The sequence below is a fragment of the Ascaphus truei genome, chromosome 4, assembly GCF_040206685.1.
Source record: "Ascaphus truei isolate aAscTru1 chromosome 4, aAscTru1.hap1, whole genome shotgun sequence".
NCBI classification, from domain to species: Eukaryota; Metazoa; Chordata; class Amphibia; order Anura; family Ascaphidae; genus Ascaphus; species Ascaphus truei.
Window position 1 is genome coordinate 361,311,982 of NC_134486.1, and position 18,839 is coordinate 361,330,820.

At 40.5% G+C, this 18,839-nt stretch overlaps 1 long non-coding RNA gene across 1 annotated transcript in view; it reads right to left on the bottom strand.

Moving 5' to 3' along the window:
• LOC142493761 (uncharacterized) overlaps positions 1–17,370 on the bottom strand; it is a 100,267-nt gene extending 82,897 nt beyond the window's left edge. The window contains exons 1-2 of the long non-coding RNA XR_012801202.1: positions 16,698–17,370; positions 15,626–15,737 (exon numbers count right to left, since the gene is read on the bottom strand). This is a non-coding gene — a long non-coding RNA (uncharacterized LOC142493761). The remainder of the gene's footprint in view (positions 1–15,625; positions 15,738–16,697) is intronic.
• Between the last annotated feature and the right edge of the window lie 1,469 nt (positions 17,371–18,839).

Genomic DNA, 18,839 nt, shown 5'->3' on the forward strand with positions numbered 1-18,839 from the left:
TTCTTTCTACAAAAGGGAGGTTCCAAATCACAGGAAGATAAAGCGACATGCCCAAGGTCACAGGGAGTTGATGTTGGGTTTCATATTGCAGTCTCCCACGTCAAGTGGTAATGTTTTAACCACAAGGTCATTCCTTCTCCCCAATGACAGGTATTTTTGTTAGACAGGTTTTGGGCACCTTACAATACATGTGATGCAAAGGGATACTACCTCATTGATATTGTGAGAATAAAATGAAAAGTTTTAATGTTGTGATACTGTATTTCCTTATTTAGAAGCCATGGTGGAAAGAACTTGAAGTAGATTGGGTACAAATCTTCCCGACTAGAAATACAGTAATGTGCCAAAGCAATTAAAGAATACATTGGCAAACTGAAAGTGAAAAAGGGGGCGGTGTATAAAAGTCTCCGGCTCCAAAACTCGGGCAAAATGGAGCAAAGAAAATGTAATATTTGTAACCCCTCTTTTCCTCAGACTATAGGAACTGTCGCTGAGGTGGAGGGCTGAGTCCTATGTTTCTATCTATCTATATATATATGTCTGTGAGTGGTTTAAACTTGCTTTGCTAGTCCCATGCTGTGTTTAAAAGCTGTGTCAACGGCGATACATCAGCTTAAATGGGCTCCATGTGAATGGATATTCCAGACAAAAGGTGACACATTGTGTGCTCATTTGCATTTCATCTCCCAGAGGTGATAATGGTTGAAAGGCAGGGTTGCAGACCTGTCTAAGACAAGTGAATGTGCTCACAAGTGATATTCTTTATTGGCTATATGCTAACGGTGGAGGTTTTCTGTCGCCTTTTTCACCCACCATAACTTAAAATGTATGGTAAACCTACCCAGCCTAGAAATATTTCAAAGCAAGTTTATACCAACCTCACACTGATGATACCCATCAAGGTTGAAACATGTCTGTGCGTGGTTAAAACTTGCTTTGTTAGTCCCATGCTGTGTTTAAAAGCTGTGTCAACGGCGATACATCAGCTTAAATGGGCTCCATGTGAATGGATATTCCAGGCAAATGGTGACACATTGTGTGCTCTTTTGCATGTCATCTCCAAGAATCCCTTGCTGCAGTAAGAGCACTATCTGCAAGGTGATAATCGTAGAAAGGCAGGGTTGCAGACCTGTCTAAGACATGTGAATGTGCACACAAGTGATATTCTTTATTGGCTATATTTATATATGTAGTCATGCATAACAATGCCTACAGTCATCTCTCCTGCTGGCAGTAAAACCTGATAAGTTACAGGAATGCCAGCAGTAATCATGGAGGTTTGCCCTCACACCCTGGTGAGGTGCCCTATGTATGGATGGGAGTGGCTACATGTTCTGAGTCCATTATTAGTGACCTCAGAGATGTGCCTGCCTCCTGAGGTATATAAGGCACTGCACTGCCTAAAGTTAGTATAGAAAGTTGCAGCGTGTGGTTGCTGCAAGTTGATGGTGCAAGGTGAAGCAGCCAGTTAAAGGTGCCCACTAGTGCAGTAACTAGTGGCATCAATTTATATCAAGCCAGAGAAGGCCAACTGTGTCCAGGGACCTGGCACAGGGGTGATCTACCTATGGGGAGAGGGAATCCCACTCCATTGGGAGGGCGTACCTTTAAAAGGGAATCACTGAAGAATGTGCGGCTGAGACAAGGACTGTGAGGGGCAGCTGGCCCTTATCACCACGCACAATAAATATGGCTTGTTTACCAAGAACCGCATGGTGTGAGTCTGCAATTACTCTCCTGGGGCCCTCACCACCAAGAAGGAGTTCCTCATCAGGAGCCATATTTATTGTGCGTGGTGATAAGGGCCAGCTGCCCCTCACAGTCCTTGTCTCAGCCGCACATTCATCAGTGATTCCCTTTGGGTCAGAGGTTGGTAAGAAGCCTATCCTCTCAGCCCTGCAGATAGGGGCTGGGAAGTGCGAGTTAAGGGATACAAAAAACACAAAATTGGAGCAGCGCACAGCCAGGGGAGTCAGGGTCCAAAAGTTGAATTTACAAAATATATTTTTTCATCAGACATGACTAAAAAGGAGGTGCAAAAACTCATCTACGCGGATTTCACACCCTCGGGTGCATTATCAAGGAGTTATAAAGGGATAGTCTGTTTTGTTTATTTGTGTGTTGCCTTAAAGATGTATTGTTTGAAGCTATGGGCTGAATTTAAATTCCCCAATTTAGTATATGTCTCCCTGGTTATACCCCAGCACTTGTTTCCTACAGGGGACAACTGAGATTTTTGCATTTAATCTGTGTGACATTTGAGTAGGCCAGTTGAAGTGTTAAGAGAGTTGGGGTGGGCACACACTCCGGCTGGGAGAGTACTTACTCCAGGGCTGGAGCATTATCCTGTACTCCCCTAACTTCTGATTGGTCAGAACCCAGTCTTCCATGTTTCAGATGGAGGCCTGGGAGAATAAAAGCTTACACCACTCTTAGCTCCACTGTTGTTCTTGGGTACTTTCGGTGTCTAGCGACTACTTGGTGAGGGAACTATGTAATCTCGGGGTGACCACTTTGTTACTGGAGTACAGATGGATGAAGACTGAGACAACAAGGACATTCATGTGGAGTTTGTTTCCTGGTTATTCCACTACCTAAAGCGCTAGGTAAATGGGGCTGAAGCTATGACATTCAAAGAGCTCCTGGACCTGTTCACCAAGGAACAATTCCTGCTCTGATGTCTGCCGTAGGACCGGAAGTGGGTAGTCAGCTGTAAGCTGTCAAATACTAACGTGAAGATGAAATGGCCAATGATTTCCTAGTGGTCCGTCTGCATCTCTGCCACTGACAGCAGCCAATTGTCTTAAGCCCCACAAGGAGACGTAATCACCTGGCAGAACCCCAGAAGTAAGCTCAGATGATGTGGAGAAGCCCCAACCCACTCAGCACCTCCTATCTATGGCAGGCAGATATTCTGCACAAAAGAAAGTGCTACCTGTACGGCCAGCCTGGGCACATGCGGATAGGTTGTACCAATGGGGCTCCATCATCAAATTCCCATCCTGGACCACATCCCCCAACCCCTCAATATATCGTCTATGTCGGGATGGTGCCAACAGAAGAACGGCACCAGGCGATCCAGAGCATCCTGCAGGCGATCAACGCACCGAGTCGACATTCCAGATGGCAGAAACCTGGCCAGCGTAGCACCACATCACCCTTGTGGTTCTCGAGCTGCCCAATGTTTGGAAGATCCACCTTCAGTCTGGGACAGTTGACACCACACAGGTGGCAGGCTTGCTTGATACTGTGGCAACCATGACATTTGTCTGCCCTGATCTGATTTCCCCAGAAGATATTTTCCCGGGCAAGCTTGTTTATGTAAAGATGGCAGATGGAGCCCCACGCACCCTCCTTTTGGCCAGTGTGTTTCTTGATTGGAGAGTGGGCCAAGGTTACAGCAAGGTTACAGCAAGGTGACAGCTGGTGAACTACCTAAGGTGGCTCAAATGTGACTATGAGTATGAACAGACTTCCCCGGTCACCCAAAGCCAAACTCTGGCCTCCACTGACTCGCAGATTCCAGCCATTCTAGAGAATGAAACCGGAACCAACGCTCCTGGAGCTTTGGAGCCAACGTTGCTTGAGGTCCCGGACGAGAGGTACCTACATTTAAAAATCAGATATTAATCATCTTATTAAAATAATTTAAAATGTATTAGAAATTTTTGTTTATTCACACATAACCCATACCAATTTTGTTACATATACCAACAAAAAGTTATTACTGTATTAGAGCATAATTATTAATTCATCCCAAGCACCATGGCACAGACAACCAACTGCTGCCTTAGAGAGCATAATAGATGTCTCCTGTGAGGATGAGCAGCAAGTGATCTTAGAAATGACTGAAGTGCATCCAGAGGAGTATGCAGCTCCTGTCCCAGTTCCAGTTCCTGCAACTTTTGCGGCCCCGTTTCCAGCCCCAGCTGCTTCTGTAAGACAATGTTAGAGAGTGGAATATAATGAAGCTATTTTGAGTCATCAGCTCCATTCTGCCTATCATGCTCTTAATTCCAATTTTAGGGATCTGATAACTCAGATTAGCCGCCATCAAAGAGTTCTGATAGAGGGCATGTAAAGGTATTCAACTGTAACCGCACCAGCAGCCTAAACTGAATCATTATCAACATCCGGTGCTTCAGTTCTAACATCTCGTTCTTCTCCTCCTCCATCACCTACTGCACTAATGGCTCTACCTTCCTTAAGGTGTGGGTGCCTAGTCGGTCTGCCTCTTCCTTTGCACTGTATGAGTGATTAAATGTTTAAATGACAATTACGGTTTCTTTGTAGTTATTATCAAAATGCTTGGTATGTAATTGCACAAATATCGTTTAGTTACTTACAAATATATTATCTATCATGCCAACTTTGGCAACCAAATCCTGTATTCATTTCAACAATTGAAAACATAATGCTGATTAAAACGTGAAAATGTTTTTGCATGTTAGCAGCCTCATCTCTGCTTGCAATTAGTAATGTTATACTATTTCTTTTTATAAACATAAAGTACAACTGTTTTTGATCTGACATGTAACTATTTTAAGAAAAAGGGAAACGTGCTATACGTAAATGAAAATACCTTATTAGGATCTGTAACAGGGGAGTCATCCCTGTTCAGGTAATATGCCTCTAATCCAGCAGTGTGGTGGTTAACTGCTGGTAGTCAATTAACAAAAACCACCTGCCTGATTAGATTGCTTAGAAAAGCCTGTCTTTTGAGACAGGAAGGGAGGTTGTCTCTTACTCTCACAACTTGTGAGACTGACATGGGGACAGGTGTCTTGAGTCTACCAGAAGAGGCTGCTTGCAAGACACAGGGGAAACTTCTAAACCTGAATGCTGACAACCCCTGAAGAAAAGGTAGCAACCAGGAACAGAGAAGATTTTCCCTCCAAACCACAAGTAACAGATAAGACTTTCATTTATAAGACTTTGTATATCTGCTCATTTCATGATATATGTTTGGGGCTGGGAGACATACTTATCTAAAAGGAGTTGTGGACTGCATAGTATTTCACTAGAAATACTCCCAAGTGAATAGAAGCTTTGTTTACCCCTTGTTTGGATGGTTTCCTGATGTTAAGGAAACAGGCGCAATAAAAGCCTTATTTAATTTCACCATAGTAAAGTATACTGGACACCTAACAAGCTGAACTCCCAAAATAACCACAACATATATATAAGCATATGAGTGTCACAGAGGAGTGCTACTGAGCATGGCAATATATATTTAAAACTAGAGACAGAACATAAAACACAGACAGAGCTCAGATTTAGCACATCCAGTGAAACTCATACACGGTACAGTGCCTAAATATATATGTATAAATATCTATTAAGTAAAATGGTCTTTTAGTTTAATATTTTTGGCCAAAATTGTTGTAAGCCCCTGAGCCAACTGCACGGCAGACCACAATTCAGGGGTCCCTAACGCTAATATAAATTCTTAATAACCTGTGTGATAACAGGAAGAATGATTTATAGTAAATCTGTCAATATTAGTTGCAAAGTTCTAAGTCTGATTGAAGCCTTTATTAACCTGTACATTACCAGGAAAAGCACTCTGTATTAGAGTTGTCACAACCATCCTGCAAGCAAACAACTTCCCCTGTGTGGAAGATGCTATGGAGTGAGCCCTTAACCATTTAAATGTGGCAGGGGGTGAGCTTCAATTAAGTAGGAGGTTGCCACCCTCCAATCAGCCAAGACTAGCTGAAACACATTTGTAAAGTATACTGGACACCTAACAAGCTCCTCAAAATGTATCTCTCTGCAGGGGCATCTGTAAGCCCTATTGGCTGCCTTGGGTCAGGTGGGTGTATGCGCCCTATGCCTCCTGGGGCTTGTAATCCCGGCCTATGATCTTTAAAATTGGAGACACGTGCGCCTAGCGTGTTGCGCATGCATGACTTTATAATGGCCGCCACAGCTTCTCTGCCACTCCACTGCGCATGCGTGACTTCCTGCTGAAGCGTGACCTCTCGCGCTAATCTTAATATGGCCGCCACGACTGCTCTGCGCATGCGCGAGCACCTGGAACATGGTGGTGCCCTGCGGAGGGAGCCGCCGGTGAGCCCGTCTCCTTCCTGCAGCACCCCCCACGGCAGAGGAGGTAAGGGGGGGGGAACGGAGGACCGGAGGGGACCTGGCAACATAACGTAAACATTTTTTTTCCATAGGCTATCCTATACGGCTGTTAGGATAATCAGAATTTGACTGGGAATAATGGCAAATTCAATATGCCGTTTTGTTCTCCAATGCAACTACAACACACATCACTGCGAAATGTTGAAAGAACTAGATTGGTCATCACTTGAGTTTAGGTGCAAAGTTCATTTTTCCTGTCTTGCCTTCAAATACTTTCTGGGCAAGCTACCCATCTATCTGAACAAGATCCTCACCCCTATCACATGCAGCACTTATCATCTGAGATCTGACTCCAAAAGACTGTTCATGGTCCCAATGTTCAGCAAATTGTCAACAATCTACCAGAGAATCTCACTGCCGCCACCAGTCTAAGTTCTTTCAAAACTAAAGCTGTCTCACATTTTAATCTGGTCTGTAACTGTTATATAAGCCTATAATATATATTATCTCTAACTGTGCCTGCATTGTCTTGTATATATAATGTATATAATGTATACCCAGTTCACTTATGTAGCTGTATTTGTAACATGTATTAGTTGTCATCATAACGCTATGCCCAGGACATACTTGAAAACGAGAGGTAACTCTCAATGTATTACTTCCTGGTAAAATATTTTATAAATAAATAAAATAAATACATACGTTTTGGTGTGACTCAATTAGCGTAACATTATTTCCCTATGTTAACAATGACGGGCTCTAGTGCATCTGTGATGTTAGGATAATGGTTCATTAGCATATTATTTGCATATAAGTCACACTAGTATCTATAGGGATTTATCCATATGCTATTTCACTGATATTTAAATTGAATGCTGGGGGAGGCGTGAGGCCTCTGTAACTCACCTGTATCCAGCCGGGTCTTTGGAGACGCGTCGCCATGGAAACGTGGCGTCAAATGATGCCGTGAATTCATGTAATGTCACGCGTCGCCATGGCACCGCGCGTTAAATGACGCGGTGGGGTCACGTGACGTCACATGACCAGGTATCTGCCAGGTACATACTGGGTATTTGCTCGAATAAAGTGTGTCGCAGCAGTATATTGTCTCTTCTAATCTTTTTGTTTTCAAGGTACTTGAAGAACGTTTTAGGGTTGATCTTACTTTCTATGGCAATCCTTTTTTCGTAAGAAATTTTTGTTAATCTAATTGCCTATTTGCAACATTTGTTACATTCCCTATTATTTTGATATGATGCATCTGTCCCTTCTGGCTGTAAGAATCTTAGGGGTAGATCCTCAGAAATACGTTAAAATTTTAGTATTACGTTATAAACATTTTATGTAACGTTATCCGTAACACCCATCCCCAAAGGGACTTAGCATTACTACTGTACTTTTTCACATGAAAAATATTGCATCGATAAATTTTCATGGACATTTTGCATACTAATATGCACTCTCTCTAGGTGACCTAATCACATCTCTTGGGTTCAAATATCACCTCTATGCTGACGATACACAAATGTACTTTTCAACCCCTGACCTTACACCTGCTGTACAGACCAAAGTTTCTAAATGTCTCTATGCAATGTCATCATGGATGGCCATCCGCCGACTGAAACTTAACATGTCAAAAACAGAGCTCCTCATATTTCATCCCAAACTATTACCTCCTTCCACATTACTGTTGGAAGTAAGCACGTTGCGTAGGGATCATTCCCAACTCCTCTCTCACATTCTCCTCTCTCTTTCAAAAGCTATCTAAAACCTGTCGCTTTTTCCTCCGCAATATTACAAAGATACACCCTTTCCTCTGTAGCTCGACTGCTAAAATTCTGACACAAGTCCTCATTCTCTCCCGTCTTAATTACCGTAACCTCCTGCAGTCCGGCCTTCCTAACTCTCACCTGTCTACCCTTTCCTAAATCTGTCTCAGCATCTCCCCTGCTTAAATCCCTCTTCTGGCTTCCTTTCCAATCCCACATCACTCAATTCTCCTCCTCACTTTTAAAGCTTTACACTCTTCTGCTCCTTCTTACATCTTCACCCTTATTTCTAGCTATGCACCATCCCGACTCTTGCGTTTCACTAAAGGATGTCTTCTCTCTACGCCCTTTGTATCTAAAGCCCTCTCCCATCATAAACCTTTCTCACTGACTGCCCCACATCTCTGGAATGCCCTTCCCTTAAATATACGACTAGCACCCTTTCTATCCACCTTTAAGACCCACCTGCTTAAGAAAGCATATGAGTAGCTCCGTGACTGATACTGTACACCTCACACATAAACCTTGGCCCCTTGCAGATGCACTTACCAGAACACCATCTTACTGTCTCTGTACGTTCTTCCTACCTACCAATTAGATTATAAGCTTTTCGGAGCAGGGACTCCTTTTCCTAAATGTTACTATTATGTCTGAAGCACTTCTTCCCATGATCTGTTATTTGTCATATTTGTTATTTATATGATTGTCACGTGTATTTCTGCAGTGAAGCGCTATTTACATTAATGGCGCTATATAAATAAAGACCTTAATACATTTAGATTACATTCTAGCAGTAGAATATATAGAGGCCCTAATCCACAAACTATTGCTAAACTTTAGAAGGCCTTTACTCCCATTCACATGAATGAGAGCTGAATCATGCTATAGTTTATCACCCTTATTTAGAGAAATGACATTGAGAGTGACCTCTTATTTTCAAGTATGTCCTGGGCAGTAAGTTATGTTAATTAATTGAAAAGTGGTTATTTCTAACATGTTTGCAAAGGCAAACATCAGAACTCTGGAATGTGTTTAGACAGGAAAATTATTTGAGGGACACAGGTGATCAGTGGGGTGATCGTAAGCAGAAGGAAGAGCAACAAGATTCATCTGTGAACCTTAAGACTATAAGTAGGTTGCTGATGGTGATTCTTAGGAGATAAGTGCTCGGTACAGTGGGTGTTTAGATACCTTTCATAAGATGATTAATCAGGTTTTACAGTAACTCAGTAGTAGACATACAGTACTGAGACTCTTAAAGTGTGTATTAAACAAGTGTTATACTGTATGATCCTCAAATAAGCCAAGGATTACTTTATACTGATTGATCCTTACTATAATGTGGAAGGCATAAAATAGTGTTTTCTAATCTTACGAGGGCATACATGTAAGCATGTGTATACATTATGTAGCTAAGTACTCCTCACCTGTATGTGTGAGTGCACTACAAGTAAGACAGTGATCTTTGTTCTTTTATTCAAGATTTTGTCATGTGACATGTATACATGAGATATGTATTGTATTATATATGTACTGTATTGCCACTTTCCAGGTCTCGCCACATCCTCTGAGTCCACAAAACTTGGTAGTATCCCTAACTGGGAGGTAACAATCACAGAGCTGACCCACTACTCCATAGGGGACAAATATAAGGGAACAGATGGTCCCCCTCCTGTCTTCTGCACCTGTGCAGCATGGTCAGCCAGATTCTTCTTTACTTTCCATTTGCTATCCGCCCTCAACATGTCAATGCTGCAGATGGCAGTACCTAGGAAATTTAGATGGGGGAGTATGGGCCTCCAAATCTTCTGCTTCTTAGCAGTGCTAGTCCTGGAGCAGAGAGACCCTAATAGTTGGGAGTGGTTATCTACCATTTATTAATATCTCCAGCTCCTCAACATTCCATTTTTTACTTCTTATTGTGCCACCATCAGAAGCCGGAGCAGTCCCACAGTAGAGGTTGAAGCCTGCCCAGCCATCTCAACAGTAGAGCTGTTTAGCTGAAATGGCTGAGTTTTTCAGTTTGTGTATTTATTGAATTGGAAACATGCTCATGGGCATCCTGATAGGCCACACTAATGCATAATGCATCATAAAATGACGAACGCTAATAAGACTTTTTACCAATGTGCATGTGCATCGCATTGGAGAACTCGTATGAGATAAGAAATTCCCTGTTAATAGCACGGCTACTATTACAAACTAATGTTTTTGCATCTCATTACCTTTGAGGATACCCATTAAAATGAAGAAAAATAGCCTCCATTCCCAATTTTCGTAACGTGCGTTATTAGTGCAAAAAGTATGAACTTCTGTGGATCTACCCCTAAATGCCAGTCTCTTCCTTTCCATTTCCCCCCTTACCTGTTTATTTATGCACATTGGTTTAGACTTGTTTCTATTATTTTTATTGCCAGAGGGTATACACTGATAAGTGTGCTTTTTCAAAATGGTTTAAAGACTGCCCATTTATCTTACACGTTTTTCCTGAAAAATATAATTCAAATCTGCCTTTCTAAAACTGTAAGTCTTTTTGAGCCCGTATAATATGGTTTTTGATCATTTATTTTAAATGATACCATGTTATGAGCACTGTTTCCCAAATGTTCCCTGACTTGAATATTTCTTATTACTTCTACATTGTTTGATATTACCAAATCAAGTCATGCCCCTCTCCTGATTGGTTACTCAATCATTTGGGTAATGTAATTGTCTTTTAGCACCACAAAAACCCTGTTTCCTTTAGTTGAAATGCTAATCTCATTGCTCCAGTCTATGTAGATATGAAAAACACCCACTATGAAACCCTGACCTAGTGTTTCTCCCATTAATAGGCATTGTATTGCTGTTCCCTATATTATTAATATCAAGCTTTTATCTATTTGTATGGTTGTTGTACAATTGGGGCAAAGTTGAGGTAGTCACTTTAGCTACTTGTTCCCCGTCCACAATTAGATTGTAAGCTCTTTGGGGCAGGGACTCCTTTTCTTAATGTTACTTTTATGTCTGAAGCGCGTATTCCCATTATGTGTTATATTATTATATCATGAGTATTACTGCTTTGAAGCACTATGTACATAGATGACGCCATATAAATAAAGATATACATACACATGGAGTGGTACAGCTCAACCCCGTTATAACGCGATCCGCTACAACGCGAATCCGCTTATAATGCGATGCAAGCGTGGCTCCCAATTTTCATTTTTATGAATATTTACAACACGATTATTGGTATCTTAAATACTTTATTGTACAATGCATACAATTGTACATTATTTCTAACGTGATTCGCTTATAACGCGATGTGATTCTTTGGAACCCAAGCACAGCGTTATAAGGGGGTTGAGCTGTATTTTAAAGGGGAAAAGATGCCAGAACCTTAAGCAGAGAAAATTAATTTACATCTAAATTACTATAAATAATTCAGGTTTAAATAATAATTAAAAAAATAGTAGAAAGGAATTAATGCATCAGCCCTATTCCAAATCTTCAAAAAAAATGCGCAAAGGCTCTGATTCCCTTAGATCCACACCAAAACCCCTTTCCATATGTAAATGAGGCTGTCTATCAAACAGTCATTTTTTTACATGGCAAAAACACAAGCAACATATCGATCCGTAGTGGCAATACTAATAAATAATAGTTCAGAAGCTAGGAGGTTTTGAGATTTTATGGGCAATAATTGTATCCCTATCACTCTTTAATGTGGCTCAAAATGAGATGACATTGGTGAGACTGCCTCTCTCCCTCACTGTCCTGCCGGTAGCTGCAGGGAGGGGGGGGGGGGCAGCTCTCTGCAGATTGCCGACCCTCAGCTGCTGCCTCTCTCCCTTGCTATCCTGGCAGTGGCTGCAGTGAGGCCCGTCCGGCGCTGGTCAGGCCTCTTGTTGCCGCCGGTCCCAGCGTCTCCCCAATCTCCAGCTGCTTGCCTGCCCCTCATCTGCACTGTCCCATGCTGGGCTCTGTGATGTCGGCTCACGCCGGAAGTTGCGACACTCACTTCCGGCGCACACAGGCATGAGAGCCCATGTGTAGGACAGTACAGGAGAGAGGCATGCAAGCAGCAAGAGACCTGACCAGCGTCGGCCGCCCACCACCCTAATTCAGTCCTTCTCCCAGAGGGGGTGGGGGCATGGGTCACACAAGTCCAAATAAATGCAAATAGCAAACTACATGCTCATAAGATACAATATGTTTCTAACATGCAGATATAGAGAATGCAATAGCACTCAGAGGCGATCCATATATATATACGTACTGTATGTCTACCGTGGGATTTTACACTTATTTTCCTATGACTATGCACCTTTTCTTAAAAGCTGCTACTATAATATTGATTTAGTGTCAGCGTTAAATACGTTTGCTGACCTTAACTTATTCAATATTTGTCTATGTGAGAGAAACATGATGTGCATGTGTGGAGCGCAGTTGGCATTGTTCACTGATACATCTTTCCTATGATATGTGGTGCAATGTATTAACGAGTTCAGTTGGATAGAACACTAGTAAAGGAATAGTTGCACGGATGATTATGTTTATATAGGAACAGAAGCGTATCGATCACGAGGTCGCACTCAGTTCAGGTCGGTATGGTAGGAATAGTAAAAGGCAGTAACCATTATTGACTGCAATAAACAACAAAATGAATGTTAATAATTTAGACTAAATACACAGCTTTAACTTTTGTATCCTATTATTCCAGAAGACATATGACTTAGATAATCCACATATACAAGGAGAACAAGTGAAATGTATTGGAATTATTTTAACACTAAATAAACTTCAGTGAACTATGACTAACAGATACAGTAATTGTTTATAGTGACCCATATTAAGCACAATTTAAAAGCACTCAACTCACTATGACGTCACACATGATCTTAAAATACAAATTAGCTGTGTAACAAGTCTGATTCTGCAATGTATATTGATTCTCTTCTTTCATGGTATTGTCAGAGAAGAGATATATCTGATAAAAACATATGAAGGGGTAATTTCTATATCTGCTAGAGCAAGCTGTTCCCACTGCTTTTGGCCAAAAATCCAATGGGGATTTCCAGCTGAAAATGGTTTGAAAGATTCCCTACATCCATGACTACTTTTTAAATGGCTGCTAATTTGCCTCATAAAAGTAATAGAATTGTGCATACAGTATTTGATTGATTAAAAACAGAATATATAAATAACCCTTTCAGTGGCAGAGAGGCCCCCAGCTTACCGCTCGGCAATTTATTGCTGTCCCCTGTAAGACAAAAGGGATCGCTTCTAATGATAATTGGGAAAAATATATATAAATGTTACAGTCTTCACTCTTCAGCAGTGTCAGAAATGCATCAAAAGATTTGATTTTCTTTGTTCCCTTCCCCCCCCCCAATTAAATGATGTAGGGATTATGAATAAAACAATAATTAAAACTGCATGAACATATACTACTGTACTTCTCTTATCATTTTATTGTATAAAGAAAGTAACTTGATTGTATAGAATAAACAAAGCTAAAATACAGTATGTGAAGACTATTTTAACATGCTATAACCCAGTGGATCATTCGGTAAAGACAATAAAATTTCCTCAACAATACCAATGCACTTAGTGGTGACTAATAAAGATGGGGCTGTTACTTGGATCCATACAACAGAGACAGATACCTCAGTTTAACTAAATCATTGAACGAAATTAGGCTTTCCTTGTACTTTGCAGGATGAATTCCAAATAGATTTAAGAAACTCTGGTCTTCTAAGCATCCTAATAAAATAACCTGGAGTGACTGGATCTTTTTTTTATAGATTCGTGTTATGTCACGTACGGTACACCTGTGAGTACGTGACCTGGATATGAGACAAGGGTTAATACACAACTCCCAAACCGGCCCACTTTTCCTCTTCGTAAATGTCCCTCAAATTAACAATATCTCCCCTTAATCCCCTCAATCCGTCCCCATATACCATCTGTCACGAACAGCACACAAGTGAGCATATGACTTAGATATGCAACCAGGGTTAATACACACAGCTACTCTAGTCAACTCACATTTCTCCTGCGCTAGGGGTAATTTCAATGAGTTAATATTAACCCTTTACTCAATTGCAATCAGACACATGAGAATCACATGAATAGATTCAGGCAATTATGATGGATGCAATGAGACTAATCACGACCACCTTGCTCCTAAATTTAAGTGACAAATGGATATATGTGCTTGGCACCTCTTACCCATACAGTGTGTGGTCTCATTGCATGTGACTCTTTGCAACGATTACAGATATGTAACTCTTAGTATGTACATTAGATAATGTCTAATATATTCTCTTTTTAATAAAGTCCTCCACCTAAGGCATAACTTGTGTGTCACCTCTCTCTGGAATGCGGCAGTAATCATTCATGAACTTTAAGTTTTCTTTGAGGCTGACAGAGTAGTCTCTGGTTATCGTTTATGGCCTTCTAAACAAGTAATTTCTTGTGGTGCATCTATTATAGCCCCCCTCCCCCCGTACTCTTTTCAAAGTACTCTTTGAATATGAGCACAGACCAAGGAAGAGTCTCACCTGTCATAAACACAATGTATTGTATTTTTAAAATAAAACTGTAGATACATTAACCTCTGAAACACCAGATTGATTTAAATACACAATATCTGATGATATTATCATGACAGTTACAACACTATATTGTGGACGTTTTAGAGCAGTGTTTCTTATTCTCTCTGTGAGACACCCCATATAAAACACATATTAGGAATGATCAATGACTTACCAAGAAAGAGTTTGCACTTATTTTATATGGTAATTTGTGAAAACATAGCCTATTTAGGTTGTCCAGAGAAGAGGGTTGAGAAACACTGCTTGGAAGCGTTCTGTCCAGTTGCTCAAGACTATATATGCTCTGTATACAAACATTTAGCAGGTTTATAGTGCTATATAAAAGTGATCCCCATGGCACTGGCTACTTAAGATTCTCTTGATCCTGTTTAAATGAGAATCAAAAAAGTTAATTAATTCTCATCCAATTCTGAATGTATTATGAAATTGTGATAATACATAAGAAAATATGGATCTTAGAATATACACAATAAGCTAAGATGACCAATGACATGAATAAGGAGTACAGTTTTGGCACCACTCCATAAAAAAGCTATTATGGAACTAGAAAAAGTGCAGAGAATAGGAGCCACCAAATGAATAAAGGGGATGGATAATCTGATTTATGATGAGAGGTTAGCTAAATTTGATTTGTTTACATTAGAAAGGTGGTGTCTAAGAGGGGATATAATAACTATATACAAATATATTCAGAGACAATACAAGGAGCTTTCAAAAGAACTATTCATCTCAAGAGGAGTAAAAACCCATACCTTAAGGTTGGAGGAAAGGAGATTTCACCAGCAACAAAGGAAAGGGTCCTTTACAGTAAGAGCAGTTAATATGTGATATTCATTACCCATGGAGACTGTTATGGTAGATACAATAGATATCTTCCCAAAAAAAAAGTTGGACATCTTTTTAGAAAGGAACGGTATACAGGGATATACCAAATAAGTAAACATGGGAAGGATGTTGATTGAGGGAGTAATCTGATTGCTATTATTGGAGTCAGGAAGGAATGTATTCCCCCCCTCCCTCTATGAGATATCATTGGATAATCTTTGAAAAAGAGAAATGGGGGGTGCAAACGAGGGTCAGATACAATATCAGACAAAATTAAAATAAAATAAAACAAATGCAATGGCACAAAGGTGAAGGGGAATACACAGAGAATGTACTCACATGGGCCTGTGTGGTACCAGGAGTTGCTATAGGTATCTTTCAAGCTGTTCCTTCTTGGCATTGGATGATCTTTCACTGGGGTTTTTTGTTTGCCTTCCTCTCATTCAAAATACTGTCAATACAAATATAGGATAAAGTATCTGTCGTCTAAATTTAGCATAGGTTGAACTTGATAGACAGATGTCTTTTTTTCAACCTCATCTACTATGTAACTATGTAACTATGTACTGTAACTGTCCCCGGTGTAAACAAACTGTAAATATTTGAGACTGGATACTGGCCAACATGCCTCTATGTCAATGCACACATGAGTAGTGCAAAAACTCCATTGTCTATGAAAGCTCTATTTATGAAGAGTAAAAACTCCTGTTTGCTTGGGTGTTTCCACTGATCCACTTCTCATTTGATTGCAGTCTTTAAGACGTGTGAAGTTTCCATAAATAGCTAGTAACTTCATTCAAAGAGCAGCACTGCAATATTGTAATTTCAGGTTACAATTTTTTTTTTTAAATACTTGTTTACTGATTTTTCCAAAAGTACTATTTTTACATAGCAACATGTACCTTTGCCATGCGAAAGTCGCACATTGACAAACAAGCATGAATGCATTAGAGCTCACAGGACACAGATAAAGTGAAACTGAAAGCTATGTTAATGAGATTCAAATGAATCGACTTGCATTGCTGATGGAAAAAGACAGGCAGAAAGAAAATAATAAGAATAAAATACTATCTGCGATGTGAGTAGGCAGCTAACAATTTCTTCAGGTTTATTAGAGATAGCTGTTGTGGTTTGCAGCTCATTAGAAATCATTTTGTGTCATTTTGTGTAATATAATCTCCTATTATAATCATTGGTGTGTAAAATTACATTGATACAGTATAATTGGCATGATTGTATTACTTGCTAGTACTGGAAGGCTTAGGGGGAAGGTACTAAACGGCACAAAGTACACACTGCCGCATGAGGTACGACAGCGCCAAATGAAGCAGTTTGTATCTATATTGATGCAGTTTGATTTCAAATGTAGTGATTTCTACGCAGCAGAAAAAAACATTGTGGTGTTTCCAACCTTTGAATCCAGGACAGGAAGGGAGCAGGATCGTCAGGAACACCCAGAAAAAAACATATAATAACAAATCATAGTGTAGTACTTAAAGACAATTATGGGTCAGATTTCAGGAATAACTTGGCTCTTACGGATCGCCTACTTACAAGAAGCAGGATAAAAAACAGCGTTTTTGTATGTAAAGTTGAGTAATATATTCCTCCGCCTAAGATAGCAGCATACAGCAGTCACTGATGGTGGTAAACTGGATAGTGTAATCGCCGGGGCTTTCGCTCTCACAGAACAGCAACCGCATTCATACAGAGAAAGAGGGAAACATAGTGTGTACCAGGTAACACTAAAAATTTATAAAAGAAGCATAGAAATGTGTACTCACAATGCAACGTGTGAGCACATTCACGTAAAGGTTTCTTTGAATATCAGGCAACTACACGAACGGCTTGGCAGTTGGAAATGTCCTCCACTCCACTCAGAAATCCCCTCCTCGAGGGTGCCCCCTCGTCCGGATGGATGGCGTCTGACGTCACTTCCTGGCCTCGGAGTGACGCCTTCCGGTAAGGACGGGAAGATCAGGGGGTATGGAAGACTCGCCGAGCCGCAGCAGCAGTGCCTCTGGGGTTGGAGCAGGCTATCAGACCGTCAGGTTATGATGCAGCTGTACTCTGTCTCCTTCCTTAGCTTGGCTCAAAGCGTTTCACTGCATCCGCAGCTTCCTCAATTGATATTCGGGGCCTGATTCTCTAAACGACAGTAAGCAAACCAGCGCAAACATTACAAGGTCTTTTTATGAAATCCTGCAAAATTGGGACAAAATCAGTACTCCTTGTTTATCAAAGAAAGGGAATCCCATTGAACCCCATTGAAAAGTCATTAGAACTTTTCCTTCGATAAATCTGGTGCCATTCTTTGGTTCCAGTTTTGAAGTCTGAGACGTTAATATAAAGACCCTATGCTTCACTTGGATAGCCAGGTTCCAGCAAACTGTTTCCTTTTTCGACCAGCATTTGATAGTTGCACTCCTACTTATGAACAACACATAAGGATGTCTGTGCACTTTTTCTTCACGGACATGTTCCTCTATCTGGTTATATTACAGATAAAGCCACTCAGTATGGTTAGTTCATTGGTTAACTGTTTCAAGCATGCATTGTTCAAGCAGTAAATAACCTCTTATCATTAAGTCATACATAATCGCACAGTGTGGTCTCTTGTTTTAGCCTTTCATAAGCAAATTAAATGTCCACCGACTCGTTTAAATTTATACAATTAGTCAACATTTTGTAGGTTAGAGTAGCGGAAATGGAGTTTCGTAGTTGATGTGATTGCTATTTTGACTCAAAGGAAGATATTAAAATTTCCAATTGGTTTCGGTACCACGTAACTCAGATGTGGAGGTTTATACGGAGCATCTTCAAATGTGGCGAAGAAATGATGTGAAATGACCATGTTTATAAAACACAATTATATATCTTTCCTTTCCGCACTGATTTTACCACCATTTAGTAACTTTACCGTGCATATAGTATTTCACCTGTTCTCTTAAATGTAATAAATAACAATGATATTACTGTAATTTAAATACTCGATGCATCTGCATACATAGTTATACCGGTATATGTATTTTCAAAAAATTGGCTTTTAAGACAAATTGTTCAATTTTCATGCTCCCCACAGACTTTGTATATGGAAAATTGAATGTGCTTCAGCAGCTAAATATTTAATCGACTATCCATTCCAACAGCAGTGACACAGCCTTGCTGCATTATACACTGTAAAATACATTTATAGTTTTGCTAAAGTAATTTATATAAAAGGCTTAGTGTTAGAACAATGTCAATCAATATGCAGTGCTTCTAGTATTTGTTGTAAAACAAGGAGCAACAATGTCATATACAAAAGATTGAAATACAGATGTGGCGTGTTTGAAGTTTAGCGGCCAAGCGTGATCACGGCCCAGCACAGAGTGAATTTCTCAGACAGATTAATGCAGTGGGGGTCCCTGCTTCTGAATGGAACTCCCGCTCCGTCTTACCAGGCCGCCACCATCTGTAAGATCTGCGCAGACAGTCCCTCTCTCTGAGTCTCCCAGTGCAGCTCCTACAGCAAATCACACTATTATTATTTTTATTACATAGGATTGAAGCA